This window comes from Grammomys surdaster, unplaced genomic scaffold, assembly GCF_004785775.1.
Source record: "Grammomys surdaster isolate TR1022 unplaced genomic scaffold, NIH_TR_1.0 98, whole genome shotgun sequence".
In the NCBI taxonomy this organism is placed as follows: domain Eukaryota; kingdom Metazoa; phylum Chordata; class Mammalia; order Rodentia; family Muridae; genus Grammomys; species Grammomys surdaster.
Window position 1 is genome coordinate 9,563,056 of NW_021604577.1, and position 20,327 is coordinate 9,583,382.

Genomic DNA, 20,327 nt, shown 5'->3' on the forward strand with positions numbered 1-20,327 from the left:
AGCAGTGTGCGTAAACAAAGGCTTCCCAAGCCCAGGAACTGTCTTCTTCAAACCTGTAATGTGAGGGAAGCCTAGCTGTTCCACTGAAGAGAGAACCAGGTAGAATAAGGCCGAGAGTGTGAACCACCATGTAGAGAGACCATGTAGAGACAGAGAGAGCATGTGGAGAGCTAAGATATTCCAGCATAGATCCCAGCCAAACATCCTCATCACCAGGTGAGAAAAAAGCAGCCACTTAACCTGTAAAAATGTTATTTAAAAAGAAAAGCAAATCATTGGTGTTTAAAAGGCTAATATTTAGGGTTGCCTGTCATGCAATCATGAACGGAGGCAGCCAATAAAAGACTTCCCTAAGAAGAAAGGACAGAAGGTTAGGAAAGCAGCCATGTGGGGTGACAAGATGTCTCAGAAAGTAATGGTCCTTACTGTAACAAGCCTGAGAGTTATTGTGGTGGTTTAAATGAGAATGACTCCACCAACTTGTATATTTGGATACTTGTTCTCTATTAGATAGTGCTTTTTGAGGGAGGCATAGGGGGTGTGGCCTTGCTGAAGGAAATGCTTAAGATCTCATAGCTGCACCCAGCTTCCAATGCCTTCTTCTTGGTGTTTATGGTAAAAGATCCTGCCAACACACCTGCTGCCCTGCCCCTCCACCATCAGAGACTCTCCCTCTGAAGCCATACACCAACTCTTCTTTCTATAAAGTCACCATGGTCGTGGTGTTTTGTCACATCAGCAGAAAAGTAACTAATACAGTCGTCCTCTGACCTCCATATACATTGTGGCATGTTCTGCACACACACACACACACACACACGAAACCATGTCTACATATGCACCTGAAAACTTCTTTGAAGAGAAGAGTTCAGAAGGTTAAAAAAGAAACCAAGTACACATGTACCTGGAGAGCGAGCACCCAAAGCAGAGGAAGTAGGAAGTCCCAAGATCCTCAGGTAGGCCTGGGCCTGGCATATTTAAGGAACTTCAAAGAGGCCAGGGACACTGAGTAGGGTGAGTGAAGAAGAGAACTTTAAGAGATGAAATCAGTAGCTACATGGGCCAGATTGGGGCAGGTTTGTAAAGCCAGAAGCAGGCTGAGAGAAAGCCCCTGGAGAAGTCAATGCATTTATCAAAGTCACTGGATCATTACCTATTCAGCCTCCAAGTGTTGATGTCACAGTGCTGGAGAATCAACAATGACCAGGACTTCTGTTTGTGAAATGGGAAGAGGAGAAAGAAGAGAAACAAGAGTCCAAAGAACCTGAAGGGGAAACACAGGGAAACTTCTTTCTGTTGTTGCTGGTCATTGTGAAGGACAAACAAACCTCTCACCCCTCAAAGCTAAAATGTTCTTTTGTTTCTTCTGTTTCTCTTCCCCACGACCTTTTGCCACAACCTTGCATTCCTGTGAGTTTTATTGGTGTGAGAAATCTCACTGCTCTTTTGATGCAATTTAATTTCCTGAAAGCTTTCCCCATACAAAACAAAGCACTGCGTGAGCCTTGCACACATTCACAGAAGATCTTGCCAGGCTACCACAGTCTGTGCTCTAAGTGTGTGTCAATATATTTACAGAAAAACACTGTTAAATTTAAAAAGGAACTCTTCAAAAAGACACCATGTACTTCCCAAAGGGTACTTCCCTAAATATAGTACTTTACAGATTGATGCTGGGGAGCAATTGACTCCCCACCAACATCACTCCCCCACAGCCGGCCTAAAGGACAGCGCAGCGAGCAAGAAGGCACAGAGCAAACACCGTTATCACTTTAAATAAACGTCCGTGAAGCAATCTTCTATGAGTGCAAAGCCACACACGTCAAAGTAAAGTTGGCACACAAATGATGACAGCGTGAGAGAACTGTGTCAGGCTTGGAAGAGAACACTTACTAAGGGGAGACACAGTGATCTGGCAAAGGGGGTGAGGGTTGTAACTGAAACCGTACAACTGGTCGACCTGTCAGCTTATACTGAATCAGGGCTGTCTTCCCATTCTGAGATGACTATGTATGAAATAATAGTCCCACAGATCTTCCTATTAAGCACATTGTCTTTGTAGTGAGGAAACAGAAATGTTCCCTCTCGTCAGAGTAACTTCCCCTTATGTTACCTTTCATGGGTTGGTTCAGATGAGAAACCTCCAACTACTTCACTGCTTCAGAAGAGACCTGAATTTAGCTAACATGTCTCTCCCAGCAATGAAACCAAGTGATCTTTTCCATCTTGTGTTATTTCTTTTTTTTTTTTCATCCTGTGTTATTTCTTAAGTTCTCCCTAATAAGGTGTTTCAATTCTCAGCGACCTGGTATTTGGTGGCTAGACTGGGCATTTCTCTCCTGCCTGGAGCTCCAATTTTTCTGCAATAGGGCCCACTTGGAACAGATTTTTTTTTTTAAGTCTAAATCTAGTATTTATTATTTCTCTCAATGTCTTCTGTGCTATGTTTTTTAAATCGTTCTTATACTATTTTAGTTTTGATTTCAAATCATTCACTTCCAAACTCTTGGAGCCTAATATCTGAAATGTGATTCTTGTCTTACGACAACTTCAAAATGCCTCGAATTTGATGCCACTATTTCAGTCCTTGCATCCTCTCTCTGGACCCACACTTGAGCTTTCAAGTCTGAGGCACTAACTCCTGAGGACTCCAGTAAACTGCTCCTATGCTTAGCTGAAGGGCTAAGACCGGGGCTCTGGAGTGTATGTCTTTGTTCACAAGAATTGTAATCATTTAGTGTCCAGAACTAAGACCTGGGGCCCTGTCCAAAGTTTATTGGCATTGGGATTTCTGGCTGTGTGGCCAGAATGTTCAGACAAGCATCCCAATTTAACTTGAATAAATAAGGGTTTGAGGTGTCCTGCTCCTTTGAGAATCTGAGGAACTCAGCAAATCTGCAGTTTTGTGATGAGGGCAAGGAAGGATAACATGGACCTGCTATCTATGTATCTCTCGGGAAGCTGGCAGAGGTCTGTCAAAGAACATTGGCCCCTGAATATCTGAACCATATGAGAACCTGTTGTACTAATCTGTTTCACTAGTCAGTCTAAGGAAACTGGTGTGGGAAAATAGTACACGCTCTTGCCTGTTCTGCTCTTCTACACTATTCTATTCTGTTGAGAAAAATTGTTGACAATTTATGTCTTTTATCTCAACCTCAAAATGAAGTGTGTTTCTTCATATCCAATTCACCCAAGTGCTATGCAGCTGAGATTGCTTTAAGAGCATTAGAGGAGGGATATCATATAAATGCAAATAACAGGCGGTTTGGTAAAAAGAATAGTTACATCCAAGTACACAGTGCTACCCTATCCAAATGAACAGCTTGAGGTTTCCTGGCTACTGTCATTCAAGATAAATCAGAAGATGAGGGCTAGGGAATGAAATCTTCTGGAATTATCTGTGTTTGAGCTTCAGGCCTGTGTTGCTTATGCTGCTATGTAATAGTCACCCAGAGAAGCAAAGGGATCTGCGAGAAATCCCAGAGATCATTTAAGTCCTCCAGGCCTGCTGCCCGAACCTAATGAGGAAAAAGGGGTAGTGTTGCTGGTGAAGAAAATCCCCCCCCAACTTCCTGTTCAACCTTAATGAGGAGTCTAAGAGCATCTGGAAGGAATGCTTGGGTTGCTGCAGCTTTTAAATACTTAGCACAACCATGTATCTTCATATAACAACCTCTGGCATTTACCATTTAACTTCTCAGGTTCTCACGACTACCACGCGCCCCCCCCCCATTATAGTGATGCGTCTAAGGAAACACTATACAAAATGGTAACCATGTAGCAAGATACATAGTTGTCTTTTTTTTTTCCTAGACACTTCTGCTTTTCTCTGAAGCTGCTACAGTTTATCTGACAAAATGTTCACATAGCCAGTGAGTGTTTCAGGTCCTCTGTGTGGTAGATTGCCAAGTCTATATAATATTTAAACTAAAGACAAGAAGAATATCCAAAACTGAAAGCCACCCCCACCCCATTTCAGAACAGCCACCTCCATTGCCTTCTGCCTGAGTTCTAGACTATATGGCTCAGATCTCCAACAGTTGTCCAGTGTAGAAGTGGATCACTGATCATACATGATGCAGCTGAAATCTTCTCCTGATTAATATGCATACTATTCTCTTTCTAGCTAGTGTCTTTGTAAGTCATATGGCTGACATTCTCTTGTTTGAAGAAACTGGCAGATAGAATTGTTTGTTTTGTTTACAGAAAACCCATAAAGACGTGCAACTGATCCTCATGGACTTAATTTTTGTGTTTGGCATTGGCCAAACACAAAACGTTGAGACATGTGCCAAAACTATCCAAAGGAAATGGGAGAGAAAGCCCATGCTTTTGAATAGAGTTCAGGTGCCATAAACCTACTATTTTATCTTGCTTTCTTCTACAACTCCTTGTAGGAGGGAACACGGAGCCAAACGTGAGAGCCTACCAGGCTCGAGGTCCTGCTCCAGCGTCAGGTGACACAGTGCGAAGCTGGTATGCCTAAAAGAACGAGAATTTTAATGAGGAAAATGGGGACCATTTTGTAACTGTGGTCTCTTTCTGACATGGTGAGCAAAATTTCCAGATAGCCTAGCATTTATCAGAACCAAAAAGCTCACAACCGCAGCAGGACATTATCAAAAGAAGAAAACTGAAGATTCATATTTGAACTCCTTTTCCTACACATCAAGTCACAATCTTTGAACCTTTGAACCTACAGAACTTTCATGACATATATCTGAGTGCCAGGCTCACAGAGCTAAGAAGTTTCAATTTTTTAATCCTATGGAGTAGGTCTCATATAGATAAGACTGGAAACCGGTTCAAAAACCTACATTCTATTAGTTACATCAGTGCAATTCTTCTATCCAAATGCCATTGAAAACACCCCATCTGCATAAGATATTTGCAATGAACGCTAGAACTTTCTTAGAAGCTTTTTATTATCTTGCCTTTTTAGAACAACAGATTCCTGCCAACACTCAGGTCTCCTGGTTGATGAGGACAGAAAAGTTGAATTCATGACAGGACTGTGGAATCTCTCCCTTTCATGTTCAAAAATGTTTCTAATGTTGTCCATGCATGAAAATGAAGCTTTTTGAAAAAAATGACCAGCAATTCCTTCCCCACCTGATACATGGAAAGTCCGGTTCTCATCAAGGACTCTTGGAAGAGCCTGCCTCTGATTGCAGCTTCGCTTTGCTCATCATAGTCTGATGGATGTTTTCGCTCAAAATAAGCTGCCCTTTGCTGATTGCTGGAGGCTGCTCAGTCTGTCAATTGTGAAAATACAGCATTTCACAGCCAGGCCACATTGCTTATTGTAATCTGAATCAGATGCAAACACACTCCAGAGATATGCTAGCTCTCGGCTCTATTTGCTTCACTGCAGCGTTCATTGCAGCAGTGAGCTAGGGTCTCCTTAGAACAAAATGCCATGGGTTAGAGATCAAATCACTCACTCTGGTTGAGTTAAAATCTTCCCCTCACTCGGAGAATAAGCCTCTCATTTTTCCTGAAAGAAGTACAAAGCCAAGCTGCACTGCCTTTTAAAATACAAAGAGGTGGAATCTGACATTTTTTGATGAGAATACAAGAAACTGGAGACTAAAGATTTTCATCCCTGACAGCATCTCTAAATGTCATGGGCTTATTGCTTGTCAATCAAAGGGGTGTTGGTTAAAAATGTGACGGTGTATGTCATGAAACATTGAGAGTTGCATGATTAAACAGAAGACCCTGAGATGCTTCCAGAAGCGGAATGAAGAACTTAATAATCATTTAAGCACAACTGTGTGGCACCCCTATGTATATGTACTGAAGATCTATTTTAAACTTTTATTCCAACCACAAAATGATATTTACTGACACAATGGACTAGTGTTTGTTATTAATTAGGACTAGGTCCTTACACAGAAAGAAAAAAACAAAAGAGGGCAACAAAATCTCAGAAGAGATAAGGAGTATGTGTCTTTTAGCAGGTGAGAAACCTGGAGGTAAACAGCCCATAGCTGGACTGATGGATAGCACCGCCATCTTGGAATCAAGCTCTCACCTCTCCTCTCTCATCCAGTGGTAGAGTGTCGTTGTCAAAGTTCTCTTAGGGTTTAAGTGACTACTGAAGCCCTGGCTATTACATCCATGTCTCCAGATGTCAAGAAACAAGGAAGAAAACATTGGCTTCTCCTTTCAAAGAGACTTCCAAGCAGTCTCACCAGCCAAGTCCCTTTGTATCTGTAGGTGAAGACTTAGTCATCTATATAGACCTAATAGAACGAGACTCAATCAAAATCAGTGTTCAAAACCATAAGAAACACAGGAAAACTTAAGACTATTTTAATAAAATAGAAGGATATAGTACTTATCAGAAAACTAGTAATGCCTTCCGGAGTACAATGTTCTTCCCCTCCCCCATATATGTCCAGACATATTTACAAATGACTTTGGACACATCACTTAAATCTCTGTGCTCTTCAATTTCTTCAACCAGTGTAGTAATGTCCATGTTGTATTCATTCCACCATATTCATGTGCCTATATATTCACAAGGGATCATGTCGGATACAACAAATACAATTTTTGTTCATTTATGTATGAAAAAAATCCCTCTAAAATATCTATCTTGTGTAATTAAAGTTTTCGTATGGTGGAAAGTGTGTGGGGTGCATAGGCTCCCAGTTGATAGCTACCTCCTCTTATACACTAACAGAAGCTATGCCACTTCCTGAGCCTGTCCATTCTCTTAGGGACCACACTAGGTTGACTCTCCTAGCACCTGATCCAATGATACCTTCCTCTAGTACCACCCCCTTATTCTAGTCTGAGCTACAGGAACCTTGGCAGGCCTTATAACTTCACCCCCAGTAAATGTGGTAATTAGGGGGCTGATTAGGTAGGAATAATCAGGGAGATGAGAGCAACTGTGTCAAGGTTGATATTGATTGTCAGTGTGACAACATCTAGTGCCACTAATACAGAGGGTGATCACAAAGAGGCTTATCAAAATAGGGTGTGGGAAGTGGGTTTGTTTCTTTCAAAAGGACTAAACATTTTTGTTTTATTTTGCTTTCCAAAGACAGGAGCGTTTGGGGCTTCTCGCCGTTTCTACTGTTTACAGAGCTGAGCATTGCTTCTAGATTGCCAGCGCTGCAGCGGGACCCAGTGAGAGTTTGAGAGATGCTGGAGGACTCATCAGCACTGTGAGCCAAATGTAAATGCAAGTGCTCCTGGTTATTCTCCGTGTGCTATGTGGAAGAGAGGGCGGGGAGGGGGGAGGGAGGGGTTGCTCATCAATTCCTGCTAACACAGCCCAGGTCTCCCGGAGGCAGACACTGAAATGAAGTATGCAATGCAACACATTTACAGTGGAAGAAGTAGAAGCAAGACTGAGCAGAAGTTAAGTGGCAAATCAGGCTACACCAAGCTAAAAGAGGGTTCTGGGGCAAATATAACCTAAAGGACTTTTTGTATCTGCACTGAGGTGCCCTGATCTCTACAGAGCTCTAGAATAAATATTATCTAAAGGAGCTTCCATCTTCAGACTGAGGTATGTTGGTGTCTATGAAGTTACGGAGCAAGTGTTAAGGAACGTTGCATCTTCAGGCAGAGATTCCCTGATCTACGTAGAGTTATGGAACCAGTGTTATCTAAAATCCGTCTTCATGCTGAGATGCCCTGACGTCTGTGCAGTCCTAGAGCGAGTGTTTTCTAAAAGTATGTCCACCTTCAGGCTGACATACCCTGGTTTCCACAGCCTTTCAGCTCATGTCGGTTGTGATCTGATGACCTCCGGTGTGGACCCCATCACGGCATGACTGTGCACCAAGATCTGCCTCTAAGGGGTATCAGGCAGCAGACATCTACACAGCTACCATAGGTGGCAGCATCAAAGCATTTCTATATTCCAGGCTCTGCTGTTCATACATTGACTTCTTATCACAAATAGAGTTGACACAAAAATCACTGAATTTCCCTCCTGGATTCACATATCACAGATTGGCCGCTTAATTGATGGCAGGCTTAAAATGCTATATAAACAACTCAATTAAGATTGGGAAGATTGGAAAGTCAGCCCTCCTCTATCAGCCTTCTTGGTATAAAGATCAATGTATATAAATAAGGATTTATCAATTTTAAAAAGATTAGAATGTACTTCATAATCAATAGCGAGAAGCCTAAATGTAAGAACTGTGGGAGGAAATGATGCTTTAGAAGGTTTCCAATATTTTCTAAGCCTTGCTTTCCTGTGGGATAAAGCATTTCAGTACACATGTTCTAATTTTCAATTCTACTGAGATGCTGTCATTTTCTACTTAAAATACTCAGTGATAAGCTAGATTTTCCAAATTCTAAGGATAACATAGCAATCACTACATATGGCCTTCCATGGGAATACCCTCTAAGAAAGGCCAGGAACCTTTCTACACTCCCAGAGAAGCACAATATACCACAAAGGCTGTACACATAGAAATAAAATCATCCTTACATTACATCACAAATAAGACTTAATCCGACTTGTTATCAAGTGCAATTCAACCACAGTCTAAAATACACATCAGGTCAATCTCTCATCAAATCAATTTCTGTTTGCAGCAGGTAGAGACCATTACAGATAACCACAAACAATCAAAATGCAGAAAACAAGAGATCCTGAGGTGCTCAGTCCCATCCCAACTGATAAATCAGCAACACAACTTCCACACCTAAGATTCAGGCATAATTGCAGAAGAGAGGGAAGAAGGGTTCTAGGAGCCTGAGAAACAGGAAGTTTGCTGTGTCTCCTAAAAATGTCAGAGACTTAGCTCATGAAATCTCATCAATATGGCTGCTGCCTAAACAAGTCCTGGATGATGATGATATTCATGGACATGCCAACACGAAAGGGAGAAAGCTTATGGGACCCAACACTAGAGAAAGAACTACAGGCAACTGTATGAGGACAGTAGAAGTAATAGTTTTCCCCAGGGAAGAACCCCCAGTTAATTATCCAACACCAAGTGGTCAACCCTGAGATTATAAGCACACAGCTAACATTATACGGGCTAGGCATATTATATTGATGTATCCGGGACTATATGTGTTTCTGCATGTGTGTGTATGTGTGTATGTGTGTGTGTATATGTGTATGCATGTGTGTGTGTGTAAAGCAACAATTAAAAAGAAGAAGGCCATGAATTTGAGGGATCAAGGAAGCAGACATGAGAGGAGTTGGGGAGAAAAAGAAATAAGAAAATAATGTAACTATAATTTCTAAAACTAAATATTATAAAAATAATAGTCCAGATCAAGTCCATATTATAATTAATTTTGCATTGAGGAGAAAATACTACTGCACTTCCCTAAACCAGTATAATCCCTAACTACAATCTAAATACTTATCCTTATTCCCACAGATAAGTGAAGCTCTTGACCCTCATCAAAGAAGCTTTTTTATGTAGTACAAGGAGGCCATTACAGAGATCTGCTACAATTGGGAAAAATGCAGAGAACAGCTGACCTGGAGCTAACAAACTCCAACTGGTTTATCTCTAACACAATTCCTAACCTAAGACTCAGAAAACATCAAAGAGAGGAGGTAGAAAAACTGTAAGAGACAGACCAGGTTGCCGTTTAAGAGACTGTGTCTACTACAAATCACAGAGAGCTATACCCATGAAATATCAACAATGTGTTTGCCTAAACAAGACCTGAACAATTACAACACGAGTTGGCATGCCAATGTGAATAGAAAAAAATTGCACAAGTCCCTACCCCTAGGTGAAGAACTCTAGGCAATTAAAGACTGCTGTCAAAGGGAACTACTCTTCCCTAAGAATGAGCTCCCTGGATCATTATTTAATCCCAAATGGTCAGCCCTAAAAACATATACACACAAGCAACAATAAATGAACAGGTTTTGTTTATATACTTATGTTTACATATATGTAATAGTAATCATTAAGGAATAAGAGAAAATAGACTTGGAAGGGAGGAACGATTTGAAGGGAGGATAAGAAGGAAGAACTAATATAATTATAGTTTAATTCAATTTAAAAATTTTTAGAGAACAGTTATACAACCAAGATATATAATAAAGTTTATTTTTTCCAGAAAAAAATTTGTGTGTGTGTGTGCGTGCATGCCTGTATGTGTGTGTGTGTGTGTGTGTGTGTGTGTGTGTGTGTGTGTGTGTGTATGAATTCTCTAGGCTCTAAAGATGAAACTAGGGTCATTATGCTTTGTGTCAAGCACCTTTCTCTCCAGATCTTAATTTTCAAAATTTGAGGGGAAAGTATTTAAGAAGCATTCAACAAACCAGCTCTCTAACACACTATGTAGGCTTCACAGTGGCATGCTTCAGTGAAGTGCCAGTCTTCAGTTTCGCCTTCCTACAGAGCTGTTCTTAAAATACTTATTATAAAAGGGTTTTTTTGACCAAAGAATTTTTCTATGGAATATATCAGAGTATGTACCAGAAGGAAGAGATTTAATATAGAAATACGCAAGATGTCCAAAAGTGTTCAACTGTTTAGAGCCAAGTGTTTACTGAAGAAAGGACCAGGTTTAGGAAAGGATCAGCTTTAGGAAAGAATGTCTCTCATAAACAAGAAGATAAATACACATGGTTAGTATAACAAAAAATTATATTTTATTATGGTGAAGGTCATCATACAAGGTTCACATTCAAATTCCTAACCACAGTGCTAAGCCTATTTCTGAAGGCTGCTCACTTGTGTAATGTATCTTAGCTGAAGGTCAGGTCTAGTCTCTATCAGAAGTCTCCAATTCAAGGGTCATGATCCAGGGGAGACTCTCCTGCCACAGAGAAGATGAACCTGGCATCTCTTCAGATGTACAGAGCAGAGCATCACTTTTGGTCTCTGCCTATCCACTGTCCAGTAGGCATCATGGGATCTAGGATGTATCTGGTCATCTTAAGTGAGTGATGTCATTGAGTTCTGCTTATCAGGTAAAGCCTTTGGGTGTAGTGGGGATCCTATTTTAACATGTCTAAAAGGTTCCTTTTACTATGCTCATTACAATGCCAGACACAGGTGTGACTCTGGGACACAGATCAACAAACCAGTTTCCACAAGTCAACAAGCTCATCATGAATGAAAACGTGAATAAAATGAAAAATCAATGCAGTTTTACTGAAGCACCACTATGTTCATTGTCTGTCCATGTCTACAGCAGCTTCCACAGCAGCACTGAGTCACACATACCTGTTGGACAGTATACAGAGATAATTTTGGTAATCATCTGTCTTCTATGTTAGCATGTATTCTGATGACATTAAAGAATGCCTGAGACTAGCTAAGTAATTATAAACAGACATGTATCTGGCTTATGGCTGAGAGGCAAAGAGATATGAGAACATGGTGCTGGCATCTGGGGCTCTTCCAGCTGTGTTATTCCATGATGTAAGATAAAAGAACAAGAGTGAGAAAGTGAAAAAGGCTGTATACAGTATTATTTAAAAAAAAAAAACCTGCTCTTGAGAAAACCAGCCCACCTCTTTGATAAACACATTAAGCCATTCATAAAGGCTTTCATTGGATTAATAACCTCTTGGCAGACTCCACCTCCCAACGCTTTTGCATTGAGCATTGAGTTTCCAACCTGAAAACTTTTGAGAACTGACTGGAGAGATGGCTCAGCAGGGAAAAGATGTTTGCTGCCCAGCCTGACAACCTGAGTTCCATCCCTGGAACCCACATGGTAGACAGAGAGAACTAACTGACTCCCACAAATTGTCCTTTGACCTTCAAACTCAATACTACACACACACACACACACAAATAAATAAATAAATAAATAAATAAATAAATAAATAAATAAATAAATAAAATTAATTTCAAAAAGAACTTGGAGAAATATGTTCACAGCATAGCACTGGCCCCTTACAGAAGACATTTTCAGACCCTTAATACGGATGGTAACAGAAGGTGACTCAAAGAGGAGAGAGGGCACCAAGATAGTAGCCATGTCAGACCTAATTAGAGAACTTTCTCAGGACAAAGAAAGAGCTAAGCTAGAATCCTCAGAGCAACCAGAAATCTCTTCAAACACCCACATTCCAAGCCATCCAAGCTGAATCTTCAAGGAATGATGTTCTCCTGCTGGTGTCTTGGCATATTTTATTGATACTTTCAACTTCTTCCCCTTCCATGGTAGGAGGCTCCAAATTTCTCTCCTTGAAACCCCCTCTATTGTAGCTGTCACTTTCCTGAGGACATATTCATAGATGTACTTAGTGTCATGTCATTTTATAGGCTGGCAACTTCCAATGCTACACCTCCTACACCAGAGACCCATATACCCACAGTCTTTGGAACAACTTTACCCCTCAAATGAAGTACACATAAATTTTAATTCTTTGTTCATCCTGAATAAGTCCAGTGATGACTTCAAGCTTGGTTAGTTAAAATCTTAGGTCCAGTTGAGGGGCAGTATGGAAACCTAATACAATAGACACTTCCTAAAATATACACCTATATAAAGGCAATCTAAATAAAATTATCAAAAAGTTGAGGACACAATCTAATTAGCTATCTCTTGTCATCAAGTGACACTTCCAGTACTGTGAATTGGATTACAGCTCATTGAGTTGTTGGCTAAAAGGGGTTCCATGAGAATTCCCAAACAATGCAGGATGTTGCCAAGACTATAGGTTGCTCACCACAAACTAAAAAGGCCCCATGCTAAAGACAATGCCTATACAACCCAGTGAATATGGAGAAATCAAGCTGGTGTGTACATAGAGACTTTGCCCCTACATTATAGTGTTTTTTGCACAGGAAGGTACTTTGCACACTATGAAAAGACACAAAAACACCAGCCACAAACGCTTTGATCTTCAATGGTGTCCTGCCTGCAAGATATACTAGTACATTGGTGGCACAAAGCTACAGGAATGATCACCCGATGTCTGATTTGACTTAAGGTCCACTCCATGAGATGGAACCCATACCCAATACTGCTTGGGTGGTCAAAGAACCTGAGTATAGATAGCCCAGGGACCTAGGAGAAACCAAATACTACTGTTCTGGGAGAGGAAAACAACACGGCAATAAAATAACCCCTAATGACATTCTGATTTACTTATATATCAGTCCCTTGCTCAGCTGTCATCAGAGAAGCTTCCTCCTTCAGCAGATGAGAACAATTTAATGTTTTATGAGATCCCTGAGCAAGGGGGTGTCTGATTCTTGTGCCTTCTCTTGGGCTTTTTTACTTTTGTTTGTTTGTTTTGTCCAATTCCAATGTGTTAGTTTTTGTTTTACCTTACTTTATTTTATTCAAAAAAAAAAAAAAGAAAGAAAAAAGAAAACTAAAAAAAAAAAAAAAATCACTAGGGAACCTTAGACTGGTTACTTACATTCTACCTTGGTTTCCTCTGTGCCAAGTGAGGATAAGGCATATGGGGATGAGAATTAAATGAGACAGTATATATGGGGAGCACGAAACAGTGCTGACACAAAGGAATAAACGCATATTTAGGGGGGGTGGTGAAGCTGTTACTAGAGACTTCTATTTTTATCTCTGGTGGCAGTATTTCCATTAAGTGCCACCTTTTAACTTCCCTTGAAATTCTGAACTCATACGCCTATAAAGCTGAATAGAAGATTAACCAATTTGTATGGATACCCAGAGGGGACACACATGCTCCGATGAGAAGGGGAGGGGGAATGGGGAAGGATTGTGGGAGGGGGTGACTGGGAGGGGAGGGGCAGTGAGCGGGATGTAAAGAGAATAAGTGGAAAAATAAATTTAATTTTAAAAAAAATCTGACCTAAAGTGACTTAAAGGAGGAAGGATGTACGTGGCTGATGCTACCAGGTCCTTCAGAACAGAGAATCAGGAAGGGAACTTGAAATACAAATCATAAAAGAAGGCTACTTGCTGGCTCAGCTTAAGGCTCACTCTCAGGCTGATACTCAGCTAGCTTTCTTTAAAAAAAAAAAAAAATGTATTCTTCTTTCATACATTACATCCCCATGGCAGTTTCCTCCCCCATCTTCCCCACCCCATCCACTCCTCCTCCTTTTCCCTTCAGAAAACGGCAAGCATCCCACAGATATCAACCAAACATGGTGTATCAAGTTCCAGTAACACCTCCTCTTATATAAGGCTGGACAAGGCAACCCAGTAGGAGGAAAAGGGTCCCAAAGCAGGCAAAAGAACCAGAGACGGCTCCCGCTTCCTCTGTTAGGAGTTCCACCAGAAGACCAAGGTACACAGCCGTAACATATATTCATAGTGGCTTGATCATACTTATACACACTCCCTGACTGTCCGTTCAGCCCCTGCGGGTACCTATGAGCACAGGTTAGTTGATTCTATGGGTTTTTTTGTGGTGTTCTTGACCCCTTTGGCTCTACATCCCTTCCTCCCTCTCTTCAGCAGATTCCCTGAGCTCCCTAATGTTTGGCTATGGGTTTCTGCATTTGTTTCCATCAGGTGCTGGATGAATCCTCTCTGATGATAAACGGGCTAGGCACCAATCTATGAGTAGAGCAGAACAGCATTAGGAATCATTTCATTTTCACTGACTCTTTTTTCCAGTTGGGTTTGGTTCAATCGTGGGTATCCGGGCTATTCAACTTCTAGGTCCTGGCCCTCCAGGCAGCATCAGGGATGGGCTCACTCTCATGGCATGGGTCTAAAGCTGGACCAGTCATTGATTGACTATTTCTCCAATTTCTATGACAACCTTACCACAACACATTTTACAGGCAGGACAAATTGTAGGTTGAAGGTTTTGTAGCTGGGTGGGTGTGCCAATCCCTCCAATAAAAGTCTTGCATGTTACAGGAGATAACTGCTTCAGCCTTTGCATCCTCCGTTGCTAGGAGTCTTAGCTAGGGTCACCCTTGTAGATTTATGGCAGTCTCCATTGCCTTAGATTTCTAGCTCGCCCCAGAAATGTCCACCCCAACAATGACAGTTGTCTCTTCCAGTAGTCTCTTCATCCACCTTCCACCCATCCGATCCCCAGTTCACCTGCAATATCTATTTTATTTCTCCTTCCCAGGAAGAGTCATGTGTCCTCCCCCTCGAGCCTTCCTTGTGATTTAGCCTCTCTGAGTCTGTGAATTGTTGCATGATTATCTTTTACTTATTGGCTAATTTTCACTTGTAAGTGAGTTTGTCTTTCTGATTCTGGGTTACTTCACTTAGGGTGATTTTTTTTTCTAGTTCTATCCATTTGCCTGCAAATTTCATATTTTTTTAACAGCTGAGTATAACTCCATCGTATAACCGTACCACATTTTCTTTATCCATTCTTTATTTGAGGGACATCCAGGTTATTTCCAGTGTCTGGCTATTACAACAAGCTTCTGTGAACATAGTTGAGCAAGTGTCCTTTCGGTGGGATGAAGTGTCCTTTGGGTATATGCCCAGGAGTTATATTCAGCTAGATTTCTTATATAGCTTAAGGCCACTTACTGAGGAATGGTGCTGCCCACAGTGGTCAGGGCCTTCCCATGTCAATCATCAATCAAGATACTGTCCCTATAAGCATACCCACAGGTCAATTTGATCTAGCAAATTCTTCAGTTGAGGTTTCCTGCTCCCATGTAACTCTGTATGTGTCAAGATGACAATAAAAACTCACCAGGTGGGTACATTCACATAGTGGAAATTTATTCAGCCATAAAGGAAAAGTGAAATCAGAACATTTTCAAGACAATAGATCGAGGGAGAATTATAATAACCTATTGACTTCAATTGCTGTGTCACATATTGTCTCTCACACAAGTCCATAAGTTTCCCTGGTGAAAGCTACATGTAACACTCAGGACACTGTACAGTGGATAAGAAGTGTCAGACAAAGACTGGAAAGACCGTAATACAAGAAAGGCTCAACAGAACATCTCAGCGGCCAGATGTCAGAGGAAAAGCCTTTCATTTTACTTAAATCAACTGCAGCCTTATCCACTCTTCAAATAACATCAGAAACAGAGTAAAGGCCACTGTTTCAAGCTCACACCAGCCTTAAGAGTGAGAATTAGATGGTACTTCAGATTTTCTCTGTGCTTAGCTTTAATGTGTTAGTCTGAGCCTTCTTCCATGTTTTTCTTATTTGTCAAAGAGACTTACACAGAGGATGACAGTGCAGGCTTTGGAGTCAGGTAAATCTGAATCTGTGTTTCAATTCCTCCCTGAAAACTGTGGAACACAAGAGAGTTACCTAAGCCCTCTTAGGTCTGTTTCCTTACCTTAAAATAGGGGCGATAACTGTATCCACCTTGTTGGCTTCTGTGAAACTATAACAGATCATGCACATAAACCACTTGGTGCAGCACCTGGCAGACACTTGAGTTAAGATGAGCTTGTGTTTGTTTTATAAAAAGTAAATGTAAAGAACTGGTTCTTTAACATTGAGACACACAGTGACATAGATTCAAATGCTTGGGCCAACAATTCTTCTATTATACTCTATGAAGCATAAGTACTCTGTGAAATATAATCATGTATCTACTCTGGAATTTTGTAGGAAGCGGGATCTATCACAACAGTAGCTGGAAGATAAAATCTCAGGCTTCGGCAGTTAATGAGAGATGGTATTTGAAACGGAATGGATAAAAAGAAAATGTTCAATCACCTAAAGTCATCTGACCTTGCGAATCTGATTATAAATTAATCATAGCCAACTAATCATCAATTAAAGAATGCACTGTGTGCTTTGATTTATGCTAAATGATAATCTAAACTCTAGTATGTCACTCTGCAGACACCTTCCTTCACCTGTCAGTCAGAAATTGATCACAAAGCTCTAAAGATTCTCATTCAGTTCAGAGAAGCAACACCTAATACATTCGGAAATCTCACCCCGAAAGAAAACAAAACAGCAATTTGCATAGGCAACATGTTACATTACTGTAGCTAATTTGGAAATGATCAGTTTATAATGTTTAATGTTCATTTTTCTTTAACAAATTATAAAATCCAAACGGCTTTTAAAACTTCTGATTGAAAGACCTTTTTCTTATTTACAAAAGTGACTCATTTGATACTTATAGTAGTTAGTTCTTAATTTTCTTTTCAATCACATCATTGCTAAAAATAAAGCCCCAAAAGGAGAGTGTGGCCTTGAAAAATAAAAGTAACCAAAACCTGAGAGCAAGTGTTCCCTGACTGCTCACGTTCCAGTCCAGTCCTGCTACTTCCAGAGTTTAGACACCCATGGAATCTTAATTTAACAGAGTTTTAAAAGACACCAGTAAATTTTCTTTCATTGTTTTTGTTCTTTTTCCCCTTAATTTATTTACTTATTCACTTTACATTCCGGTCAAAGCCCCCTCCCCTCCACCCAGTCGAGCCTCACACTCCCTCTGCCCACTACCCACCCCCTTCTCCTCTGAGAAGGAAAGGTTTTCCCCCATGAGTACCAACCCACCCTGGCACATCAAGTTGCAGCAGGACTAGGCACATCCTCTCCCATTGAAGCCACACGAGGCAGCCTAGCTAGGGGAGAGGGAACCAAAGGGAAGCAACAGAGTCATCTGCTCCACTTGTTAGGAAACCCACATGGCTACCATGCTGCACATTTGCTATCTATGTGAAAGGGACATGGGTTCAGCCCATGCACGCTCTTTGGTTGGTGGTTCAATCTCTTTGAGCCCCCATAGGCCCAGGTTATTTGACACTATAGATCTTCTTGTGGTGTCCTTGATCCTCTATCTCCCTTAGTCATTCTTCCCACTCTTCCAAGTTCCACCTAATGTTTGGCTGTTAATGGTTAATCTCAGCCATTCGGATTGAGCGTGAGATGGAATCTCAGAGTTGTTTGATTTGTATTTCCCTGATGACTAAGGATGTTGAACATTTCTTTAAGTGCTTCACAGCCATTAGAGATTCCTCGGTTGAGAATTCTCTGTCTAGCTCTGTACTCCAGGTCTTAGTTTATTGGTGTCTAATTTCTTGAGTTCTTTATATATTTTGGGTGTTAGCCTTCTTTCTGATGTAGGGTTAGTGAAGATCTTTCCCTATTCTGTAGGCTGCCATTTTGGCCTATTCATGGTGTCCTTTGCCTCACAGAAGCTTTCTAGTTTCATGAAGTCTCATTTATTGATTGTTGATGTTAGATATCAGTAAGTCTTGTAAACAAAATTTTAAAAGGTTTACAACTGAGTCCTGGAATCTCTCTCTGCTGTCCTCACAGTCTTTTTTCTACTTTCTTCTACCTGGGACCCCTGGCTGGGATCGGAAGTCCAGCCTTCCTATCTCCTCTGTCCATCCATAGGCTGATCAGCTCTTTATTAACCAATAAGAGATAACTGGGGAGCATTCTTTACACAACATTGATACGGGGATGAGTCAGTAATCATTACAATGCTAGCATCCTGTAACCAGATCTCTAGGCACAGAAATCAGCATCTGAATATATAGTGCACAAACTCCCAGACCCCAACAATAAAAAGAAACATATTCCACTTGGACTTTTGGTTTTACAAGTAGTTTTGATCAATTTTCTTTCTTCACCTTCCTTCCTGCATTTTTAAGGCAGTAATTGACATTTCACTTCTGAAACAGTAATTCCCATTTCACTATCCTGAAAATGTTAGGAACTCAGTTCTAGAATTTTCTTATAGCTATCTTTTTCCCAAAAACTTTTCTATGTTTACTTTTAACTTTAGAAAATGCTTTGAGTCTACTAGGTCATAGTTATTTCAACGAATTTAAAGACATTTTGTCTGAAAGACCCCTGGCTAACTGTTTCTGCTTTTTCTACATGGAATAAACAATTGTAAAGACAGCTGAAACTTGAGAACAAGTTTCTTTATAGCCCTAAAGAAAAGAAGCATCCAAATGACAGGTTCCAGTGGCAAATTGGAAAATGAGAAGGCTGGGGCTGCAGAGACTGTGTCTGGAGGAGAGCCTCACAGAGGAGAGCCAGGGGATCAAAGTCAAGAGCGTTTCCCATCGGACAAGCCAAGGTTGATTGGAAAATGGGAGCAGAAGGAGAGGAGAGACTCCAAAAAGGGAAACAACCAGAAAAGAACAGCATCTCAGGGCTTATAAACCTTAACCTAAACCTGAAAGGTGAAAACAGGCTCTGTGTGAACAGACATTTAACAAAGCTTAAATGTGCTGTTAAAAATACAGCCAGAGTCAAGGCTTTTCCCAGTCAAAATGGTACAGAAAGGAAAGCCTGGAGGGTCCTTCCTCCCTGTGCCTCCTGACCTGCCTCAGCTTTCTCTTGGTTCCCCTCTACTCTCAAGTCTGAGGACTTAATCCAGCAATACTGTTCTCCGTACAAAACTTCTAAAAGCACAATTTAAGAGCTAAGCCTGGGTGTTAGGGTCAGTGGTGTGAGAGCGAATCCTTCCCTCCAGGAAGTGAGGAAAGCACACCATTGCCGGGCCCTGGCAAGAGAAGCTGTTGCGGAAGTTAGAGGTGATGCTATGCATTTTTTTAAATATGATAAATATTAGTTATTACTTTTCTTTTTTCTTGTTATTATTATATTATCATTATCATTAATCTTTTTTATACAGTCCAGTCATTATCCACCTCCCGATCTGTCCTCTAACAGTTCCTTATCCTATTCCTCCTCCCCCATCTCCAAGAGGATGTCCCCACCCCCACAGCTCCACACCCTGCCAGGCCTCCCCATTCACTAGGGCCTCAAGTCTCTCAAGGGTTAGGGCAATTCTCTGCTGTGTATGTGTTTGGGGCCTCATATCTGCTAGTGTGTGCTGCCTGGTTGGTGGCTCAGACTCTGAGAGATCTCAGGGGTTCAGGTTAGTTGACCTGCTGGTCTTCCTATGGAGTCGCCCTACTCCTTAGCTTCTTCCAGCCTTTTGCTAATTCAACCACAGGAGTCCCTGGCTTCTCTCCATTGCTTGGGTGTAAGCATCTGCTTCTGTCTCAGTCAGCTGCTTGTCAGGCTTCTCGGAGAACAGCCATGCTAGGCTTCTGTCTATAAGTACATCATAGTACTTGTAACAGTAATAGTGTCAGGCCTTGGAGCCTCCCCTTGAGATGGGTTCCAATTTGGGCCAGTCACTGTACCTCCTTTCCCTCAGTCTCTTCTCCATTTTTGTCCCTGCAGTTCTTTTAGACAGGGATAATTCTGAGTAAGAGTTTTTGACTGTGGGATGGCAATCCCACCCACTTGATGCCCTGTCTTTCTACCAGAGGTGGAAGTTCCCTCTCCTCACTGTTGGGCATTTCATCTAAGGTTTCTCCCTTGGAATCATGAAATTCTCTTACCTCCCAGGTCTCTGGTACATTTTAGAGGATCCTCCTACCTCCCCCCTCCTGAGGTTGTATATTTCTATTCATTCTGAAGGCCCTCGAAGCTTCATTCCTGGTCCCCACTCCCAATACCTGATCTTGTTCCCCTTTTC